A 24694-nucleotide genomic window follows, 5' to 3' on the forward strand; every position below is an offset into this window, starting at 1 on the left:
AACAAAACCAAATTGTGTAAGATAACTTCTGCTCTACTCTAGTGGATCCATTCTCAATCTCTGTCCCATTAATATTATAACAAGTTACTACTAATAAATTGTGATTTGACGATACTATTGTAGACAACTTTGCATTACTATGGCCAAAAGAGCTGAGAAAGACTACTCAGGAAAAGTTTATTTTGACTCATGGTGGGAGAGGTTCAGTTCATAGTCAGCCAACTCCATTGCTCTGAGTCCAAGGGGAAGCAGAGCATCCTTGTAGAAGGGTGTAGCAGAGGAAAGCTGCTGAGGTCATGGCAAGGAGAATGCTGAGAACTTTCTTCACTAGAGACAAAATATAATCACAAAGACACACTCGCAGTGACCTACTCTTTCAGCCACATGCTGCCTTCCTACAGTTAGCCTCCCACTTATTCCTGATTGGTAGGATTAATACACTTGTTAGATTAAAGCTCTCATAATCTGTTCTTTCACCTCTGAAAATTCTTGCATTGCCTCACACATGAACTTTTTGGACATCACATGCCTAACCCATAACAAGAATCTATGTTGGAGCTATAACTCATGGCTCAAAAGGAGTGGAAAAATCATGTTTATGTTCATAGAAAATGAATCACTTTATTTACCCTCAAAACTCCATACATGCTTCTTTCCAGAAAAAAAAAATTATCATTTTACATTTACATGTATGGTTTTTCCTCAACATATAGTCAACATTGGTGATGTATTTGCAACAGAATGTATTTTCTGGTCACTTTTTGATGTCTGAAGAGAAGTTTTAAAGCGTCCATTTTGGAGCTTCCTATGCTGAGATGCATTTTTATAAAAAACAGTAAGAAAGAAGCTCTTCTTTTGCCTGTTAAATTCATCAAAAAGGTTATTCTTAACTGCAATACTGGACATACAATATGAATATATATCAAATATGATTTAGCTCAAAATATGAACACTGACATTTCATGAAACTGATTCTAGATGAGAGATATTTGCAGAAATTCAGTAAAATGGGTTGATTAATTTAAATTCTATTTTATATCAATGCTGAAATTATTTTTCCAGGACTACATTAAACCCATAACATGAAGAAAGTAAATGCTTTCTTTCCTTTCAAAATTTGATGTGTAGTTAGACTGTGAATTAATAGTGCAGTGATACCAGAGAATATTAATAAATTTTTTTTCCTGGTAAACAAGTATAAAGAACTATCAATAATACCAATGAAATTCACTTAGTGGGTAGGTTTTAAAAGCTAGTGTTCAAAATGAGGCATAGCCAAATATTACCTTCTGTAGATATTTTTCTGCCTGAAATTGTTTTTCAATGACCAATTACAAATACATTTGTAGCTTCAGTTTAATGGAGAGGTAACCAAAGAAATTAATACCTAAATTGGTTTGTTTACTGCATAATTAGCAAATTGCAAGTAAATTATTTTGGCATATGTTGAAGGAAAGCCCCAAACAGACATGTTCTCTTCTTTTTGCCCATGGCTTCCCTAAACAGAAGTGGAATCATCATTATATTATATTTGTGAGTAAGCCTAGTTTAGTCTTTTTATCTCCAATTCTGCACAGTCTCAACCAAGAGATGACATAGAGTATTCCAGCACAAAGAGATGAAGCTCTACATGGTAAAATCTGCAAGACTAGAATGATAAAGAAGAGGTTGGACTATTGAGATTCACCAAACCATGATGTCAGCTGAAGCACCACTCTGCTATTAAATTACCAGAATGGTCTCTGGTATTTTCATTATCATTATCTTTCTTCAAGAGTCCTGCTTTCCTTTAGTTCTAGATTTTCATTCATACAGTCTCATAATCAGAGAAGTAAAAATATTCCTTTTATTTTCAACTCAGTTAAAAATAATTCTGGGGAAGGATCCAACTGAAATGGGCAAGAAGAGGCAATCTTATTACTTAGAAAAGTTCTCAGAAAAATATTAACCAGTTTAAAAGTTCTTCATACAATGCCTTCTATACACTATGTGCTTAGTATATGTTAGAAAATATAATTATTGGTTTTCTGTTTAGGACAGGGAGTTTGTAGCCATGCATGGAACTGGCAATCAGAAATGTTAGGTTTTAATTTCAGATATCTTAGGAACATGAACTTGTTTTGCATCTCCCAGCCTAAAATTTTCATTCAAAAAAATCACCTTGAAAGACATCACCTAATTCATCAGGGTTTTATTTTTAAAAAAGATAAAATTTATCTTTAGTGCATATTATCTGATCTGGCCCATTTTAGTAAATAAATGCCAGTTTGGTCTTCTTCTCCCTTTATGAATTTTGGGTGCCAATTCAATCCTTACACTTAATGGTATGACCTTGAGAAGTCACCAAAATCCTGTTTCCCCACCATCTAAGGGAATTGCTAACCCTTCCTGACAAGACAGCTTATATATTAAAATGCAGTGGTGCATATAATAGCTCTTCATGGAGTTAAAAGCACTTTTAGAGGGAAAGGCTTATGAGAGCAGATGGAAATCATTCCAGGTTCACTTTGTGTCACAACAGATCTTGGTAAAAGCTAACAGTAAGTCAATCTGCAACTGAAAACCATAAACTAGAAAAGTGCAGTCCAGATCCATGTACTTGACACTCTCCTGGTACTACCCAAGATTAATAATTAATTTCAGTATCATTATATAAATTCTTAATGCTATATGAGTAGATAGTCAGTGTGGTTGATCCTATTTGGTAGGGAAAAAGTATAATGAGAAATAAGTATGGTCATAGTAGAAGGAGAAGATGCACTTGTACTGGAATCTGAGAATGCTTTCCCTAAGAATGTATATATATATGAAAACCAGGAGGAATTATTTTTTTACAAAAAATACTAATAGAATTTCTCTGTCCCATTGTTAAGAGACTACCTGTAACAACAAAAATATTCTAGAAATGAATTTATTAATGGTACCATGGATATACAAAAGACTTTTATCAGCAACAGAATTAAATCAAAACTAGAGGACCTATATTTTTAAGGTCTACAGGGAAGAAGTAAGAATCTATTGAAGGTAAATATTCAAGAACATATGTCAGGATAAACTATTTTCAAGCAAATCTCCCTCACATTTAAAACATTCTCCACAAGAGAGAAAAAGAAATACATCAGTTGAAAATGGTAAATGACTTCCTACATAAAAGAAGAGACTCTAGAAGAAAAGTGATGCTTGACACTGGAATTTTATGACCAGATTCAATGAATTATGGTATCAAAGCATGCTATCTTCTCTTTCTTAGAGTGATTTAAATTTTATAAAATGTTCTTTCAGGCAAGTATCTATGTCACTGACTCACTATACAGTCTCACATATCATGAGTTGTTCTTCAATGTATTTCCTAATTTGGTTATTTTAACTTAAATGTATTACCCTTTAGTTTTTATTTTTTGAAATTGACTTATACTCAAGATTGTTTGACAGTTTTTCCAGCATTTATGAAGTTCCTCGCATTTTCAAAGTTATTTTAAACTATACATACAACCTAAAATCTGTCTTACTGGCTCTTTGAGAACTGAGATGGCATTTTTAAGCTTGTGATTGCATTACAACATCTACCTATAGGTATGACAAGTGAAGATACTTATGTGTAAGTTTGTCAGTCTTGGGTACATGCCCATGTGCTTAGAACCATGAGTAGATATCTGACCTCTGTACATTTTTTAACTGTGACATACATATTTCTTTCTGTAGACTGAGAAATACATATAGGATTGTGTCTTCATAATGCCAGACTTATCACCCAATCCACAGAGAAATAGAAGTAAAAGAAATTGTGAAAAATTGCTGCTCGGTTGACTTTCTATATCCTAACCCCTATTCCAGGTAGTTCTGTCTCTTAGGGTTTGCATTTTGATCCTATGAAGTTCAATGCATTCTTCCATGTGACATAATTAAATTTGGTTTCTATTATTTGTAATAAAATGTTCCCAACTAGTGCAATGGTCTTTATATTTAAGTCCATTATTACTTAAATCAATCATCTCTCTGTCAGATGTTCACACTATACGAGTCAGGTACAGTGAAGGAGAACATGGCAACAAAAGAAAACCACCCACATTGCTCCCTGTGAGAGGATATAATTCAGAGAAAAGTGTTGTGTATGTGATCTAAATTGATATCCATGAAATATGGGATACAAATCTTGATCATTTCATATTTGTGTTTAAACTACATTTATCTTATATTTTAACTAATTTAGCTTTAATCATGTGGAATGAATACCTATAAAATGTCATTTTCATCTTCATACTACCCTATTCAAACTGTTTTTGGTAATAACTTGCTTTCATCCTTCTTTGTGTATGCTGACATTCAGCTCTGATATGGGTCACCTAGAGTTAGTCCAGACCACATCAGCTAAAACATGTATAAACAAGAAACCCTGAAAGTAGAGCAGCCACTACAAATGCCCTGTTCAAGACAGAGAAGTTTGTAAAACAAGTTGAAAGTTTGTATAAGGTAGACAGTAATCAGGAACTGCTGAGATACCGTTTGTCTTCTGTCTATACTTATGATGGACCATGAATCTGGTTCTTCAGGACAGACGTCATTATCAGTCTAAGCCCCAATAGACATTTCTTTGTCTTTTAATCAGTATATATAGTACTTTATTGATTTCTGTGAGTCATTATAGAAACTTATGCATTTCGCTGTCATATATAAATAAAAAAGAAAGAAATTTATAAAATGTGAATGGGTGTGTGGGAACCTTCAACTTTGTAGCCAGTTTGTCTGTAGTAACTAGAAATAGCGACAATTGGTGGTCTGAGGAACCCACTTGTATTGATGTTTGAAGCAGAGGTTACTTTAGGGGAGCATTGTGTCTTCACTTCTTAAGGTCTGGGCAAACTATAGGTGATCTATAACAGAGCTGAAATTCAGCACAATCAAGAAAGTTTGTAAGAAAGTATTATAAAATAAACTTTGAACAGAGTAGTATCAATATAAAAGTGACATTTTATGGGTATTCATTATACCTGTATGAAAGCTACAGTTATTTAAAGTGGAAAATGAAAGTCAAAATTTAAAAAAAAGTTAAACAAAATTATGAAATGTTCAAGGCTTTTATTCCATACTTCTTATATACCAATTAAAGGATACATTTTTCCCCTAAGGCTTTTACTCTCTTGTTTTCCTATGGATTCCTGGGAACTGATAGTGAAATATATAGGAACACTGAAAGCCAATTGTGGTAGCACTAATACCATTAATTAGGCTCTCGTGGCAAAAAGGCAGATTCAATAAATGCTATAATTCAGGGTACTCTTCTCTTTGTCTTTCATACCTTTTTTTCCTTTTCTTCTCATCTTTTCTCTCTTCTTCTTCCTCCTTAAGTTCTCTCTTTCTTTCTTCTTTTCCTCTATCATCCTCCTTCTTCTTCCCTCCCCCCACTTCTTTCTATCTGCCAGTTTACGAATCCACCATAGCTCATACCTCCTACTATACACCTTGCTCCTTGATTTCCATGTTGATGGAAAACACAGAAACTCAGAGGTCCAGTTCTATGGATGAACAAATTGAGAAAATAGGACAACCAATGCTCTTAGGCATGAACATTTTACCAAGAGGAAACAGAAGCTGGAATCCAGTGGAAAAAAAAAATCACTCATTTATTTGTATAGACTTCCCTGAATCTCACTACACAGATTCCTTGCTTAAAACAGCAATTGATTTAAAAGATTCTATCATGAATCTTTACCAAGAATGCACACAAGACTTTGTGTTCAACAGAATCACTGTGAAATAAAGAGATTAATTCCAAGTTAGTTCTACAACTATTATCAATACATAAGATCTTAAACAGAACATTTTGCATTAATTATAATTTTAAAAAATTGCAGTGTATTCTACTCAATCCACATTATCAGTCTTTTCTATGCACTGTTCACTCCACCAAACTTCAAATGTACTGGAACTTATAGCCTACATTTAAGAAATACATCTGTTATAAGGAAACTATTTTAGAGCAAAACTAATACTATTTACATGGAACTAGTGAATGTGGGATCTCATCATCTGGTTTCATTATCATTTGTCTGTGAAGAAAAATATTATGGATTTGTTAAGCAGTACACAATTCACATTTTTCTTCTTTTGAAATTCTCAGACTAAAATTTGTATTATCAAGTGAATTTGTGAGCATATTACTATCTGAATCCACAGAAGAAGGATCCAAGTTCAAGACCAGCCTGGCTAATTTAGCAAAACTCTCAGAAACTTAGCAAGACTCTACCTCAAAATAAAATAAAATTTAAAAGTGCACTGGGGATGTAGCTCAGTGGAAAGGCATGCCTGGATCCATTCCTCTATATGAGAGAGAGAGAGAAAGATTGAGAGGGAGAAAAAGAGAGAGGTCATGAGGAATGTTAATTGAAAACTGAATGAACAGTCAACATGTAGTAAATGTGCTGCTTATTTGACTTCTCTAGAGAAACCCCTAAGAGTTTGAGTCTTTGCTGGTGTTTGATTCCAGTGCTATGCAAGCCCTTTACATTTTCTCTTCCTCATTTCCTTCCTCCATTTCCTTTGACTTTGCTTCTGAATTCTTGAAATTATACTCTGAAATAAAATATTAGCAGATAAATTTCAGTCCTGGTTAATTTTCTGAGACCCAAATAAGAAATCTTGACCTAACAGAAAAGAGACAATATTTATAATGTTTAATTTTAACTTAGTTAGCTAAGTATAGCATTATTCAATGGTCAATGTTACAAATAAATGTATTGAGGATCGTATTTTTAAGAAATAGCAAAGAAAGATAAGAAAAGATAACACTTTTACAGTATTAAAAACAAGTGTGTTATCTCTATATCCATGCATACATATTTGTGAATGTTTCTGTCTGAAATTTTAATGTGTACTATATATTTATATGAGACACAGAGAGAACTAATAGCATACATAGTAGGATGTTATGCTTAGAATGACACAGAAATAGTAGTTGGTGGGGTGGGGTTACAAAACTAAGAAATAAAGGCTTACTATTCAAGCTAGATCATGGTGTTCTCTTTTAGAACAAAAACAATCTCACAGTTCCAGAACATCAGAAATTGCCCCTCTGTGATTTCAATAGAGAAAGACAAATTCACTCTCTTGAACATGACAACTCTAGGTCAGAGCGCAAAGAAACCCTGACAAAACCTACAGATGTATTATTCACAAGTTTCTGTTTCCTTTATGACTTGGAAGTGCCTGGCAAAATGCCAGCTTTGTTCTGGAGCCTTTAGAAAACCTTCATCACTGTTTGCCAGGCAAGTGAGTGATTTTAGATGGAGACTTCCTGCAGAGCGCAAGTGAGATAAAGTCTTTCTTCTAGTTTTCAACTCAGTCTCCATGTTTTGAGGTGTGTGTGTGTGTGTGTGTGTGTGTGTGTGTGTGTGTGTGTGTGTGTGAGAGAGAGAGAGAGAGAGAGAGAGAGAGAGAGAGAGAGAGAGAGAGACTGCACAAAGCTCAATTTGAAAAATGATTAAAATAGAGATATTTTAGTTCCCTGGATATCATGTAGCCTCAGAAAATGTACTCTTTAAAAAAAATTAGAGCATTTCAAAAAGTAAATCAAACTGTAAACTCAAATGCAAAACCAAAATTGCTATTGGAAATTATTTTCCCCAAATAGATAAAGTCCTGTAGCAGCTTGCGCAAGCCTTCTTTGTCTCTGACCTTAGCCAGGCAGAGGGAGAGAAAAATAAATATAATGCAAATTTCACTTCTTTATTTTCTGTGATAACAGTTTAATCATCTTAACACACAAGTTCTCATCATATGTGCTGGATTAATGTTTTTCTAATGGACTGGACTGGCAGGGAGGAAAGCTGATTTACACAGTCTTGCAAAGCCCCCAAAATGAAATTGCAAGATTTTCTTTAAAATAAATGAAAACTGGCCTTGAAGAGTCAAGATGGCAGATTAGAGGCAGCTGGCACCAGCCTGATTCTCCACATGATGTTATGAATATAACTGGAGAATAGTCACATATTTTGGTGAGTGACTTGGAGAGTGCTGAATTTCTATAGTGAAGAGCCAGAGACTTGGAGAAATACAGAGACTTTGGATCATGAAATGGAAAGTGAAAAAATTATTCCAGCACCTGTTTACAGGGTAGCACAACAGAGAGGTGAAAGAGCAGAGTACTAGTGAGTGGTCCTGGTATAGGAGTCAGCATCTTGCAGAAGTATAGTCTGAGGAAACAACAGTCCTGGGATCTACAGAGTAAATACTTACTCTAGAGAAGTTCTCAGCATTTGCTGGGGTATTGTAATGGCATTGCAACAGGGAGATATCTTGAGAACACTTTTTCTAACGGTACTACTCTAGGAGTCAGGGTCTTTGCATTTTTCTGTCCCTGGGTCCTGTTGGCCAATATTACTAACTGGATCTGTGAGTGGTTGTGTAAGAGTCAGTTTGGCCCTGGAGAAGAATCTCTACACAAGCCCACTGAGAATTGAATGCTGAAGGGAATGGAGGACGCTTCCTCATTAAAAACCAATGATTCTGGAAGCCAGTTGCATGAATCCCAAGGAACAGCCATGTGTGATTTTGTGCAGGGCTAGGTCTCAGAACACCAGAGTAGGGAGTGGTGGATTTCTTGGAGTCCCACAATTCCTTCCCCACAGGTGACTCTACAGCCCTCCTCATGCTTGGAGTTCATAGCACAAAAGGTACTATATCCCCTGAAATGCCACAAAACCCTCATCTTCCCTGCCCTTGGAGAGTGCACCCCAAATAACTAGACAAAATATTTGTGTATGGAGCTTTGTGTTTCACCCTAGCTCGTTTTGGTATGTAGGGCAGCCTCAGGTACTCCAGCTGTCCCTGGTCATAGGTAAGTCCCACTGACTTCTTGCCAAGCACAACAAAGGAACGAAGAGGATAATGGCAACCCTAGCTTTTACTCCCTCTAAGGAGAACATAACCTAAAAAGATTCAGAAAGAAGCTCTCAGCTGCATAGGTCCCAATCATACACGCTGCCTGCACACTTGACCATCTTCATAAACAGGAAAAAAAGTTTGTGAGGGGAAATTACTTTCTATAAGTACATTTTGTTATTGCTGTTATCATTTGCATATTTTTCTTTTTTTGTCTCCAATATTTAATTTTTCATTTTTTTTTACCTTTTCACTGCTTTTCTATTTTTCTCCTCTAAAATTCTAACTTTTTCTTTTTTTCTATTTTTCTTTCTTCAATTTAAAAATATTTTTATATTTTTAATTTTTGAATTTATTTTACTTGATTGTTGCCCCTTTTTGTTCTGTTGTTTTGTTGTAATTTTGTTTGCTTTTTTTTTCCATGTGATTGCTGGGAATTAAGCCCAACCCTTCAAGCACATGGATCCTTCTCCAGTGAGTTGCACTCTCACCCAAACTTAGAAAAAACACACCACACTCCAGATACAACTGAGCCCCACTCAAAATGGGTCAGATACTTCAACTCAAACAATAGGGGAGAGAAAAGCCCACAGGTATCATTGCAGCCCCAAATACTTATGGCTGGAGAAGGAGTGAAATCTTGCTCCAGGAATCCACACCAATTGTAGAGAAAAATAACTAGATAGTTGGAGATACTGCTTCTATGAACCTCAGCATAAATAACTATTGTAGTACTAATTTCATGTGCTGTTCAACACACTACTGAAAAGACAGCAAGAGTAACTACAGAGGGTGACCAATCATATATTCTGCTTTCTATACCACACCTGCCTGATCTACAAGAATTACCTTGCTCTTGTGAGACCTTCAAAGAAGTTGACCCGTCAGGCTCTCACTAACACATATTCAGTCCAAACTCTTTAATTACAGCTAAAAAGCCAAAAAGAAAGCACACAGTGAAGTCCAATTTGGATTAAACTCAACAATGCCCAACATGAGTGAAAGAGTTTTACCAATATTTTCATGGTCTCAATAGAAAAATTAAATATAAGCATGTGTACAAAAAATGCTTAATAAATTTGTATATAATGCTGCCCACTATTAATAGTAGTTTAATTTTCCTTTACATGTATTTATACACTAGTACTTGAGGATTGTACCCTCTAGAACTAGAAAATGCAAGATTATTTCTTACATTTTTCTTCTATGGAAGAAATCAGGGTTTGGAATGAATAATAAATTGGATACTTTGATTTTGTTCCCATCTTTTTTATGTCATAAGAACTTGCTGTTAATTTCTCATAAGAGAATAATTGACCTAATACATGTTGTTGGTGTAGTAATTTTAATTTAAGATCTCAAAGTGCCCTTATTATTATTGTATCATCTTGTTAACAGTCTTCTCATCTCTTCTTCACAAATTCTGCACTGAAAGTTTGCAGATAATTGAAGCCAGATCTCCAAAGTCAAGATCCAAGCTAGGAAGACAATAGAGAAAATACATGGATTAATAAATTTCCATGTCCTTGTCACAGTTATTGAACATCAGTCAAGATCACCTTTTAGATACTATTCTTGTTGTTGAATGTCTTGAATAGTTGGATTCCAGGTCAGCATGTCTTCCCTTCTTCACCAATAATACAAGTGTGTCATTTCATTTATGTGATGTTTTACAGATTGCTCACACACATTTTGTGTATATGATTTCAGATTGACGTTATGATACCCTCTTTACAAGCAAAGAGGATAAAGTTAATAATGATATTTGCAACTTAGGAAATATTGCAAGTTGAGTAATTTGTATTACTTATTGTATTTACTTGTTTAAATCCAACTCTAGGTGATCAATAGCTAAATTATTTGTATTATATACATAAGTAACACTCACTAAAGGAAGTTAAGTAATTTTTCCAAGGTCATACTGCTAACATCTAGTTTGGCCTCAAACATTCAATCTTCCACTTTAACCTCCCAAGTGGCTGGAATTCTAGAGGTGTACCACCATGCTTAACTCAAAGCTGGGATTTTGAACTCTGCATTTCTAATCCCAAATTATGCATAGAACTTCCAAGACACATAAATAGCATGTAATGGTGAATAGTAAAATCAAACCCAGATATCCCCTGCTAATGTTTCCACTGTTGCTGGTCCATCTATAGCCCACAACTTTGTTGGCTCAAGAACATGTGTGTCCTGACATCCCTCACCTTCACTGTCATCACAGTTTAGGAAACATCCAAGATATTCAATGTACCTTGTGCTTCCACTCATTACCAGAGTAGCAACACAAGGCTGCCCCATCCTTCCTACTGTGTGCACCACATAACCTGGACCACAAGGACACCTAATCCCCTGTGTTGTACTTAAAATAGAAAAGCTCCCCAACCTTGCCTCCATGTGCAGCATACCCAAAGTCACTGATTACAAAGAAAAAAGCTAGTCTTCTATGGTGGATGGATGTCCTATGAGGACCAAACCAACAACCTTCGAAACATAGACAAAGACACTTGCTATAAAAACTACCTTATGAAGATGATAGAAATAACTGATCCATCATAGTTATAAGCCTCCTTTCATAAGTAAAGATATACATAGGCTGAGTGAAATGAATGAAAAATGATAATTTACACAAATGGAAAGAAAAAATGAGCAGGAGCACCTATATATACTAAATGGTCCTAAGAGACAAGTCACAGAACATTTCATCCAACACATTATTTCTTTCAGCACATGAAACATTGGAATAGACCAGATAAGATTCCATCAATCAAGCTCTAATAAATTTAAATATATAAAATCACATAATATATATATATATATATATATATATATATCTGACCACAGTGTCATAAAACTAGAAATCAACAAAAGAAATTTTAGAAAATATACAAATACACACAGCTTCTATTGAATGTGTCATCAAGGAAAGCAAAATCAAAATATATCTTGACAGAAATGGAATTGAAAAACAAACAAACAAACAAACAAAAACATGCCAATATGTTTGGGCTATAGGAGAATTGGTACCAAGAGGTAAATTTATAGTAACAAATACCTATATTTATAAAAGAGTTTTAAAACAAACAGCTCAACAATGCATCTCAAGAACCTAGAGAAGCAAGATTAGATAGAACCCCACATTATCAGAAGGAAATATATTGCAAAAATCAGAACAGAAATAAGTGAAATATGGACTAAAAAAAACCCCCAAAGACTAATGAAACAAATAGTGGTTTTCTGAAAAGATAAACAAAATTGATATATTTAGCTAGGCTAACAAAGAAAACAGAAAAGCAGACCCAAATAATTAAAATTAGAGATGAAATTGGGGCATAAAAATAAATACCACAAAATACAAAAAAAAATATGAGATGGAGAGGATTATGAGTAAAGATATGCTAACAATTTGGAAAACCTAGAAGAAATTAATAAGCTCTTGGGCAAATAGAAGTAGTGAAAATTAACCATGAATTTATAGTAACAGTAATAATGAGTAAGGAATATAATAGATCAGTAATTTTTAAAACAGAGTAATAATGAGATTGAAATAGTAATAAAAGTGTCTCAACACATAAAAGCATATATGGCTTTAATGATAAATTCTACCAAAATTTTAAAGAATTAAATTTATTTTTTTCAAATTACTTCAAAAAATTTAAAGAGAGCAGAGGTCCGTTTTTCTGAATCCTCCTTAAGGTGTCTTCAGAGAAACTCAATAATTAGTACATTTTTTCTCATGGTAAACATTCTTATTGAAATGACCAATGTTTTCCCATGGAAAGCATTTCCTTAGATGCTGTTAGTAGTAACCCCAAATGTATTTAATCACAGGTGTTTTTCTCATGGTCCTTGATTGAAGAGCATTTGCAATCTGCTCTCAAATCTTCAGTTTCTTCCTGTTTTGCACATAGTAAAATGTTCACTGTCTTGGAAAATAATTAACTTATATATCATAAACATAAGCTTTTGAAACCAGTTGAAAAAAGAAATGTCACAAGCCCAATTGTCACTATAACTTAAAAACGTGCAATTAGCTCCTTTCAAAGATACTTTACCCTATTTTAACCTGTTTTTTTCGTGAATAGTTGAAGTCTAGCATGAATCCTGGTTTTTGTTTAGTGGGAAAGCTGATTTCCAGACAGCATGGTAGGGGAGTATAATGAACCACAGTTCAAGACAGATCATCAAATAAAGAGGAAAATGTGATTTAGCCCTTACCTTTTCATGCATGAATTAGTAATTCAACGGGGCAATGCATGGAAAGAAAATAAATCTTGATATTTATAACTGAATTGCAGAGCAATGCACAGTAGCTAATCTTTAGGATATCACAAACTATAAAAATGAAAGCTTGGTACTTGTTTCAAGTGAATAAAACTAATGTCTGTCAGGCAACAAAATTACACTTTGTTGCTATTAATGAAACAAACATGAATCAACTTGGCAGCTACCAAGAATTTCATATTCCATTGAAGCCCCTGAAATAGAGTTAACTAGAATTTTAAATGTCTCTCCAAAATCTTCAAATTCCATATTTAACAAGGTCTGCTGTAGTATTGATTAGCATGTCTGATTTTTTTTCCAGTACTTATAATATCCCATGCGTGAACAAGTCTTTGGGTCAGGAAATAGAATCACTGATTGGTCAAAGGAAAAAATTTAATAAAACTATCATAAAATTTGACAGCTATTCCTGTCTTGTTTATACCACAAGGACTGGGAAAGGTGAATTTTTGTTGTTGTTCTCCTGAAAAATCAAGTCATATTTCTAGGAGAAAGATAATTAAGATTGAGGAGATATGAAAAATATTAAATGTCCAGTTGATGTAATTAAGAATCTAAGATTTTAAAAGTGTACACATATGTAAGTATATTTATATATTTTTATTATGTATTTATGTGTTCATATATGGACCACATCTAATTCACATGTAGTAGATCTATGCATGTTTCATAAGTTCTATTTGTGCATGTAAATTATGTGCATGTGTAACAGTCACTGATCTATTTTTTACATGCATAAAGTAGTTGTGATGGGTGATTATTGGCTTATTTTTATCTTAATATTTTACCTTTCATATAAGTAGCATGTACAAAAGCAAAGGTGGGGTGTCTAATCTGAGGAAATATCATGGTGACCTCTTTGATTTTAGTCTGAGACTTTACAGTAAATCCTGTATGATTTTCTCTCTGGATTTTGCAAAAGAAAAACAGAAAACCATGAGATAATGATATAAATTATTTGGCAATAAAGAAATAAAATTGCATGTATCTATACTCTCTTTGGTGGAAATTCAGTGGTATAGATTTTCCCATTAGAAATTTCATTTAAATGAAAGCTAAGATAATACATTAAAAGTAAAAAGGAAGCATTGTAACTACTAGTAAATTGCTAAAATGATGTATCAATATTTTTCACTGTCAAATTTTAGATTGGAACTTTAGAGAAAGCCTTGATGGTGTAGATTTTGTTGTTTATAGAAAGTACTGTATATCCAACACTTGGCACTCACTGTGTTTGACAAACATTTATCTAATTAAGAATTGTCGAGAGATTAGTTTCAATCTCCAAATATTTACTTGAATTAGATGGTGTGGTATTTTAAATCATATGTAAAGAATAAGCATAAGATGCCAATTTATTGAGGAAAATACAACATAAAGAAGAAAGAAAATTACAAGGGATTGAGCAGGAAATCAGAAGACATTAAATAAAATCTCCTTCCACTGTTGACCTTGAGTGACAGGCTCTCAATTTCCTCATCTACTAAAAAACAAAACAAAACAAAACAAAATGTTGATCTGAGTTTAAGCCCTGTATCTAGTAGCTGTATATCCTCAGGCAGCCTATATAGTATGTCTAAGCCTCACTTTTAAAGAAATATGTGAAATTGAGATAAGAGATAAAGTTGTGGTGAAAATAAAGCAATATTTTTTATGTGAAAAGTATTACGTGACCAAAAATTAATAAAGTACTAAATGAAATTCTATCTGTATTGCTAAAACATATAATCAGGTTTTATTTTCCAAAAACTTTTCTTTAACTTCATGGCTATTTGAAGACTTTGCATATTTCCATGCCACCCTTACCTGGACAGATACATACAGAGCAAACATTTAGGACCTGGTAGAACAGATCTTGAAGAACTAGAGCAAAGGATATAATATGAATAGGTAGTAAAAGCTCCAGGTGCCCTGTGGATGGCAGAATCATGGACCTCAAGTTTTATCTGTTCAGCTTTGTACACACTTTTTGTTTCATTTTATGTTTAATAAACTAAAAAGATGAGTAAAGGGAGTGACATGTACATGTTTGTGTACAGCATGGAAGAGAACAAGAGAAAGAGAAAAGACATGCATTGTAGAGATGAGTAGAGACCATTGTTAGTGATCTGGGAACCAACAAAAGACTTGAAGTTTATATAGATTACTCCAGGGGAATGCATGTAAGGTTTAGGTTAGAGACAAGTGATTATGAAGACAAACACTATGATTCTAATGACAATGGAGTTGGGGCACAGAAGTCACATTAAACATGTGAATACCAGATGAAGTTTGCAGGTGTTGGTGATATGAGATGAGATGAAGAAGGAGAAATAAGAATGATTCTCAGGTTTACAAACTAGTTTCCCTAAGAGGTCCAGAAAATATAGGGAAAGAAACAACCAGAGGGAGAAAAATGAATTAGTGTGATCTAATCTGCCTTTTTAAGTATTGTAAGAAATCCTAGGAATCATGTATACATTTGGAAGTTCTCTCATGTTTTAGAGATCAAAACCATGAAAACAATAGTGAACTCAATTTTTTTTAATAAGTGGTCAAAGATCAAACTCCAAGAACAATGAAGTTTAAAAAGTATGAGAAGAAAGGAAATCTGGAAAGAAAATCAGAGCTGAACTGTGAGAGAAAATTCTTGTGAATAGTTTTTTTTTTTTTCTTATTGAAGATTCCCTTTGTTAGAGGGATGTGAATAAATTTTGAACACTAACTTCATTTTATTAGTAATGAGTGACCAGGCAATTTAGTGGACCTCTTTGTGTCTACATTCTCCTTTGGCAGGGAGATGGAAGTCCCCAAAATATCTGTGGTGAGCACATAAGGAAATGAATATACATGTATTATGCCAACATGGAGGTATCTGTAAGTGAGAAGGATACTTCCTAGCATATGTATGCTCTTCTTAGAAAATGGTTATAAGTCACAATAGAGAATACATATAAAATGCCTAATTCTCAAATTGAGCTGAAAAGCTATTGTTAGAAAGCCATAGCAAGGCAATGGAATGCCATCATGTAATCTTAAAGTAAGAGTATCCCTTTATCCTTTCATCAGTTTCTCTTACCAAGTTGCATGAAGTTCTCCAGAGTCACTTATACATGCTTATATCTGCATCACTTTTACTATTAACCAAGGCAGTAATGTCCAGTTTGCATATGTTCCTCATTAGCTATTTTTTTTAAATTTATTGCCATGGAGTTTTAAAAACATTGCTTCTGTTCTGCATGGATATTTATTATTTCAATTACATTAAAAGAAAGAATTATCCAGTTGGCAAATGTATTTGCTTTTTCAAAATAAAACTTTCCAGGACAGAAAAGGAGTTCTATCTCTTCTAGCTAAGGTATAGATGAGGTTTAGAGAAATATTTCTACAATTTATCTGTCAATGGCATTCCCATAAAATGAAGTACTTGATGTGAACTATTGGCACAAGAATCCCTACAAATAAGCTCTTCTTTTATATTGATTGCAGGGTTTTTTTTCTGAAATCCAAGTTTGCCAAGCACAAATTAGCTATATCACTTACAAGAGCAGGCTTATCCATGATTTAGAAAAGCCTCACACTTCAGTTTTCAGAGGAAAATAAATAAACCCCAGTAATTGATGAGGATGTTTCTTTGATCTCTTAAAAACAGGTATTTTAGTAAATCCTGTTTCTTTGGAATGTTTTGAAACTGGGAGTCCAATAAAATATCGAATGGTTATATTTGTCATAAACAGTATTTTTTCAGAGTATTTTCCAGGAATTTCAGAATCTTCATTATTGCAAAGATCCAGGGTTGATTATCTCAGTAAGAAGTGTGGATTCTGATTTTCTAAGGTTTCTTTCTATAATACACTAATGTGAAAATTAATTTTGTTATTTCATTTGTATAATTTGTTGTTCAATGTTAAGGTTATTGCAGATAGCATGCACATTAAAGAAAATATGAAAAAAAAACAATGAAAAATACCACTTTCAGTTAACTAGATATCATTTTAACTAATTCAAGTAGTTCTTTCTTTTGAGTCTCACCCAAGGTAAGTGACTCTTGCCATAGGATTAGTTTGTCAAGTTTTCCATTTGAAGAATACATAATGTTTAGAAAATCCAAGGACAAATAAAGGCGTTCCCTTCCAATATCATCAGTTCTTTAAATCACTGTTCACATTTTGCAGAATTTCTTTTCAATTATGTCTCCCTGAGGTGTCTCAACTGAGAAAATGGATTCTATAAAAATGAACTCTGCCCTTCAGCGCTAGCCTGCTTCTGTTTACTGATGAAAGCCAGAGAAAGTTCAGAAATCTTAAAAAAGTGGAGGAAGCAGACTTTCTTATGGCTCCTTTATAGGTTAAGCTTGCAAGGCATTATGGGATCAGAGTATATTTCTGGACTCTTCTTGCTCCTGCTATTCTTTCACCAATATTAGGTGATTTTTATGAATTTCAGTTAGAAAAAAATATTTAAAGACTCCCTTTAACACCCCATTATTCAAACTGTTAAATCAGGTGAACACCTATCAGTGACTCTACAGCATCTGGTAGTCCTTCCCAGTGAATTGTCTCCTCTTCTGTTCAATGTGCTCATTCAATTATTAAAAGACTAAATTTCTCTGAACCCCCACCCCTTCCTTTCACCCTCCTCAAGAGAAGTAGGAATAAGTGAACAGTCTACTCATGGACAGTCCAGTGACAAAAAGGCAAAGTGATGTTTCTCTTTTAGTAGGTCTATCCACCACTGGCCAGAAAATCACAGCTGGTACTGACAGGTCCCAGAAGAAATTAAACTAGAGGCAGGGATAGAAGGAAATCCTGGAGAAGGGCATGCATAGCATGAAATTCATCCAACCTAAGTCACTATATTCTGCCACTTCTGCTGGCGCTATGAGTCTAGGAGTATGAGTGACCTGAGACAAGCATTGCTACCCCTGAGGTTGGTCCCACCGCAGTAACCAGGTAACCAAAAGGGATCAAAGTACTTCAGCAGTTTGCATCTCTTGTCTAAATTAACAATTTCATCTATGATTATGAATCTGGACACTTGCTGGAAAGTACATCTCTCTTCTGGTTATCTCAGCCATTTGAAGAATGTTCTGATAGTTCTCAGTGCAGGAAGAGATTGTTTCTTCTTCCAAAGAGGAATTTCCCTCCAAATAATAGAAAGAAAATAATGCAAGATAATCCAGTGGGTAAAGAAGAAATTGGCACCAGGCAATGTTCTTACACTGGAGTGGTATCACTCTCATTGAAAATAGCCCTTATAGTAGTGACAGATGTTAGAGTGCAGGAAGCCAGAGAGAGTTGCTTGAGTCATTGGAAATGTGGAAGCAATTAGTAAAAGCTTTCCGAAACCCCTCTCTCTCTGCATTCTAAGCAGAATGCAGTAGACCCTACTTATTTTTGTTTTAATTTCCATTGTTTAGTTTTTCGCTTTAACTACAATCCAAAAATATTAAATTGAACATTCCAGAATTCATAAATTTTAAATTGTGCACACCATTCTGGGAAGCGTCATGGAGTCTCCCACAATCCCACTAATCTTGCTGGACTTGATTACAAATCATCCTTTTGTTCAGCATGTCCCCACTACATAGGTCCCTTCCCATCAGTCACTCAACAGGTGTCTCTGCAATTAGAGGGACTGTGCATATGGCAGTGCTTGTGTTCTGGTAACCCTTAATTTACTTAATAGTGGCCCCAAAGCTCAAGCATAGTGAGGCTGCCAATGTGGATATGCCAAAGAGAATCCTGTGAAGTGCTTCTTTAAAGGGAAAAGATGATCACTCTTGAATTTATAAGGAAAGAAAAAAAATTAAAAATATGCCAAGATGCTAAAATCTTCAGTAAGAACAAATTTTCTCTCCAATTTGAGGAAGGGAAAAGAAATTCTTTTTACTGTCATTTTTCAAACTGTAAGTATTATGGTCCTAGTTATAAGTGCTTAACTAAGATAGAAAAGGCATTAAATTTGTATCCTGAAGAGAGGAGGGGGGGGAGACGGGGGAGAATATTTGTGTGTTTATACTGTTTTAGTGATCGATTGGTGGTCTTGGAATACATACCCCACTTGGATAAGGGAAACTACTATACCTATTGATGGAAAGTTTTCATTTTCACTTGAATAATCTGAGAGCTGTTCTAACTTAAGACAACACATGAGAATTAAAAGAAGACTTGAAATACTAACACACATATGTATAGACAAACAAAATCTATATTTTGCTAAAACTAGGGATGAGAAAGTAGCTGAAGTTACTCATGAGTAGAATATTATGTTTGGACTTCAGATAATATTAATGCATTTTATCTCTAGAATGGCCTGATTATAGAATGTCCTTTTTAAAATTTCTTGATTCAATATGGCAAGAGGGGCTTTCTTTGACGTTGATATTCTGTGAGAGTATTCATGTTCTGTTGGACAGAAAATCACTGACTATGAATTTCAAGTCAACTTCCTCCCTTCAGGGTCTCCTTTACATCTCTCTCACTCTGTCCCTCAATTACATGGTCTTACATAATTTGACACCTAATTTTCTCTCTCTTTCTTTTTCTGGAGGGTGTTGAATCCCAGAAGCATGTAACCACTGAGTCACATCCACAGCCCTTTTTTTATTTTTTTATTTTAAGATAGGGTCTCACTAAGTTTCTTAGGGCCTTGCTAAGTTGCTGAGGCTGACCTCGAATTTGCAATCCTCCCACCTCAGCTGTTGAGATTACAGGCCTGCACCACCATTCCCAGCACCAAATGCTTCCTCTTATATCCCACTCGTTGTCACTGCCATACTAGTCTTGCTTTCTATCATCTAAGAAGATCATACCACATACATTTCCAATCAGCACCTCAGGGTTTGATACACTTTATCATAAAATGTTCTTCAAAGATCAACCTGTAGTTTCTTTCTCATTTTAAAGTTCTCAACTTAAATGGAATTTCCTGAGGAGAACCTACCAATCCCTCTTTCCAGTAAACTCCGTTTCATCTGATAGTATCAATCAGTTGTTGAAGTTTTCTTATGTATTAATTTATTGAATATTGATCTTTTCCAGTTCAAGGACAGAGTCATTTGTCCTCATCATTGCTGTGTTCACGTGTATCACTAAGCATACAGTAGGATCTGGCAAATATTTGTTGAATCACTGCTTGGAATTCCTTAGGGTAGATCTTGCAATATTCTGTTTAATATGAATGTTTAAACATATAATTCAGACAGGAGAGATATTTTTAAGTGAAAATGCTATTAACCTATTTAAATAATTTGTCAATTAAACTTTATATAGCTCAGGTGATATTGAGATCTGCAATACATTGGCTCTGGTGTTTTTATAACTACAGTAAAATACCCAAGGGAGGGTACTTTTTAGATATAAGGTTTCCATTCTTGTGATGGCCTTTTTGTTCACAGAGTCTCTAGGGGACACCGAGTACTATATGGCAAGAGATAGGGAGTACATATGTCTGTCTGTCTGGTTGTTCTCCCTCTTACATAAAGCCACAAGACTTCAGTCATGGGGCCTCAACTCTAAAGCAATTGTCTAATCTTGGCCACTTTTCAAAGGGCCCCCCCACCTCTAAACATCATATAGTAAGTTTTCACCCACTGAATTCCTCACAGCAGGGATTCATTTTTTAAATTCTTATTTATTTACTTTTAGTTGTAGTTGGACACAATATCTTTATTTTATTTATTTGTTTTTTATGTGGTGCTGAGGATGGAACCCTGGGCCTCACGTGTGCTAGGTGAACGCTCTACTGCTGAGCCACCACCCCAGGTCCAGGGATTCATTTTAACACACGAATCTTTGAGGGACACTCAGACCATAACCAAAGCATAGTAGGATGCTTGCTGTTTTTGTTAGGTGACAACATAATATTTAGAAATTACTATAATTATTTCCTATGCTTATGTGTTTCTTCTAAGGAGCTCACTTGTATATAGTGTAAAGCACTCAACAAGTCTCATGATTGGAAAACTAAGACCCTCAGAATGAGTGGCACAATACTAAGATGCCAAATACCAAGGCTTGTTCTGATACACATGGCCTATTGTGATTTTTATGTACAACATTATCTCAATTCAGACAATACACTTCCCTACATTTCAATAAAAATGGGAAACTTTATATACTAATTTAGTAGCTGAGCCACAAACAATTCATAGAAACCATCTTGAAAGTAATTTAGACAAAACAAAAAAAAATCAAATGTTTATTTTTTAAATTTTTCATGAAGGTTATAAATATGTTCGTACTTTTCTGCATTTTTCCTGAGTTTTCTAACTGAACACTAAACCTACAATTTAAAGATAAAATGAACACAACAAGAATTATTGATTGGGTATGTTAAATGTTGAAAGTATAGCAAAATTATTCATAAAAACACTTTTTTAAATAAAATTGTATATTTTACTGTTGTTGGAATAGAAGTTATTAGAGATAATTTTTTTAAAAAGTTTCATTTCATCCTTTAACAGGGTGCTTAAAGCAAAAATTTTACCTCAGTGGTTCAAAAGTATCATTCAATTTTCATAAGGACAAATTCCTAAAACATGATGAAATAAAAATTGCCACTTTGGTAGGTACAGCTCTATCCTGGGTAATCATAATGAGCAAAGTAGAAGTGTTCTGAATCTGAATGAACATTTTTTAAATAATTTATAAATGTGTAAGGCAATAGATTGGGGAAACAAATTGAGATGATCACCCACCCCTATGCTTTGCTTGAAATTTGCACCAGAAAATTTGGGTACTTTACATTTTGCATCATCAGGGACACAGGAAGACAGCAAAGGCATGGGAACTACTTCTTAGGTGTTGCTTGTTTTAAAATTGTTCTTAGGAGAGAGACTGGTACCCATAGAAGATGATGCTATACTTCCATCTATGATTGTTCATGTAATTTAATTCCCAGTTTTTACCTGAATTGTGTTGCAGTAAACCATTTATCACTGATTTTTTTTTATTCTAAAAGACGGCAAAGTAACACATTTTGCATATCTTAAAATAATGTTTGAAACTGTTTTTAAAGTGGAACATTGAAAGACTGGTCCTCCAGGTTTATACATTGAGGTTGGGTAAGAAAAGTGACCCAGATGCTGAACAGATGCAGAGCATATATGAGGACTGTGTAAGGAAAAGAGAAATATTTTGAGCAAGATGGATATTTCATAGTTCCCTTGTTTGGTTATTTGTTAACATTTTGACCACCATGACTTAGACTTACTCCCATGGAGGTGCCTGAGGATTTCCAAAAGGGCTCATGTAAAAGCCGTGTAGTAAGACTCTCAGCTTCTTATTCCTCTCCAGTCTATCTCTTGGTCTGCAGTTGATTTATGAGGTATTTTGCTTTAATTTCACCCTTATTTTTCTTTAGCTGACTAGTTGTGAATTTGGAAAGCAAAACCTCTGACCAAGATGGCCTTACCAATTCCCTCAACTTGCCCAAATTTTGAATAGTCTCCCCTGATCCTAGGCCTTGACCCCTCTATTCCTAGAGCATTTTCTTTAACAGACTTGTAATTGTAAATTCTTTCTCTGCCCATTCGAGGCATAAATCTTTCTAAAAGCTTCTGTCAACGTTTGCAACCCAGAAATGACTTTCTCAAGGCCCTAGGGACTTCCCTTTAAAATGTAATCATCTGGAAAAATAGTGCTTCTCAGTGAAAGGGTAGGAATATGAATTACATGAGCGGCAATTAGCAAACACAAATGGCTTAAAAACAGAGAAAGAGTTTGCACTTAGGAATAACTCCATGTTATTATCCCACATTTCTCACAAATCCCATTGATCAACTTTCCTTTATGTCTTCCACTACTTTCCCACTGGTTCATCCCAGTACTCAACTCCCCACCTCACTGGTAAGGGATAAGGAAAAAAAAAAAACAAAAAACACACAGAGCACTTTTCTGCTCAATATACCCCCACATCACAGAACACTTTTCATCTGGTAACTAGGATCAGTGTGTTTTCCCCAAACAACAAGCAGTTCTTCAGCAGATGCCAAATGAATGTCCTATAATTCAGTCTGCTTCTCAGACATCTAATTGGAGTTTGATCTGATCCCACAGCTTAAGAACTCAGTCCCACAGAATCCTCCCCTTCAGAAATCAATCAGATTCCAGGTTGTGATCTATACTTTTACCCAACCAGTTATAAATTAAGGTTCCCATTAACCTTTTTTAGGTTCCTTAGGTGAATAAACTTGCTAGTATTTTCTAATAGTAAATCCCTTTAAATAAATTCCTTTTAGGCTGGGGATGTGGCTCAAGCGGTAGCGCGCTCGCCTGGCATGCATGTGGCTCAGGTATGATCCTCAGCACCACATACAAACAAAGATGTTGTGTCCGCCAAAAACTAAAAATAAATATTAAAATTCTCTCTCTCTTCTCTCTCTCTCTCTCAAAATAAATAAATAAATAAATAAATTCCTTTTATTCAGATAAGAAAAAGGAGGCCCAGGAACATATTTTTCTTGAGTTCCAGGTCCAGCCTTGGAGAAAAGGCTTGTTTTCTGTCACACATCATGCTACTAGTCACCATGGGACACTTTCTCTCTTCCTTTTCCCAGGGACCTTTATTTCCTTCTCTCTACATTCACCACTTAGTTTGTTTTGCTTTTCTTTTCTTTTTCTCTCTTGGCAACTGGGAGGAAACAGAAACCGTGCAGAGACTCTACTTTCAAGTAATTCATAGGCTCATTCTGCATTAAATCACAGTGTTATATAAGCATTTAGTGTTCACAAAATACTTTGAATAAAGAAATAAGTAAAAGTTATAAACCTCTATTTAACCTATTTTCCCCCATTCCATTTTTTTCTAGTTGTAGTAAAATTCTCTAATCTTTTTATAACACACCAATAATTTAGATCTCTAACAGCTCGGCTTGAGAATATATTATTTATAACCTGATATTCATTGTATTCTTATTATTAAATTACTTACTATCAAGATTATAAAGACACTCTAGATTTTAAGCAATGGGTGACAGACTGAAAGAGTTTCAGACAGATTTGATGAGGAGAATATACATTTAAACAATTTATGGCTGGTGCTCAATTTAAAAATTCTTCATTGAAAACTATTGATAGTAAAATAGAAACTAGAGAATTTCATACATGAAAGCAAATCATCCCAATAAACCAAGAAATGTATTTTCTTTTCCAGTGAATCATAAAGAATTACCTTCTTGAGTAAATCTGAAAGAAATAAGTAAATGGCATGGTTGAAAGAGAAAAAGAATGTGGGAAATTGAATTAATCAAGCAGCTAATTTAGTTATTTGCACAGAGGAACTTTTTCAAGTATTAAATATTAACATTGTAATGAACTTTCTATTTTTAAGTTCTATTATTTCTTAGAAGTGTAGATGAAAGGGATATAATTATGCAAATAACTTTAATTACATACTAAATCAGGAGAAATTAATATATTTTATGAGGAAAATTCTTCTAAAATAATGAGTAAATACTACATAACTTTTTAAAAGGGAACTAATATTTAATGCTTTATGTTTTTATTTCCTCAACTGGATGGATTTTACTTAAAAGAGAGCCTTTTTAAAA

This window comes from Ictidomys tridecemlineatus, chromosome 4 (genome assembly GCF_052094955.1).
Source record: "Ictidomys tridecemlineatus isolate mIctTri1 chromosome 4, mIctTri1.hap1, whole genome shotgun sequence".
Lineage (NCBI taxonomy): Eukaryota > Metazoa > Chordata > Mammalia > Rodentia > Sciuridae > Ictidomys > Ictidomys tridecemlineatus.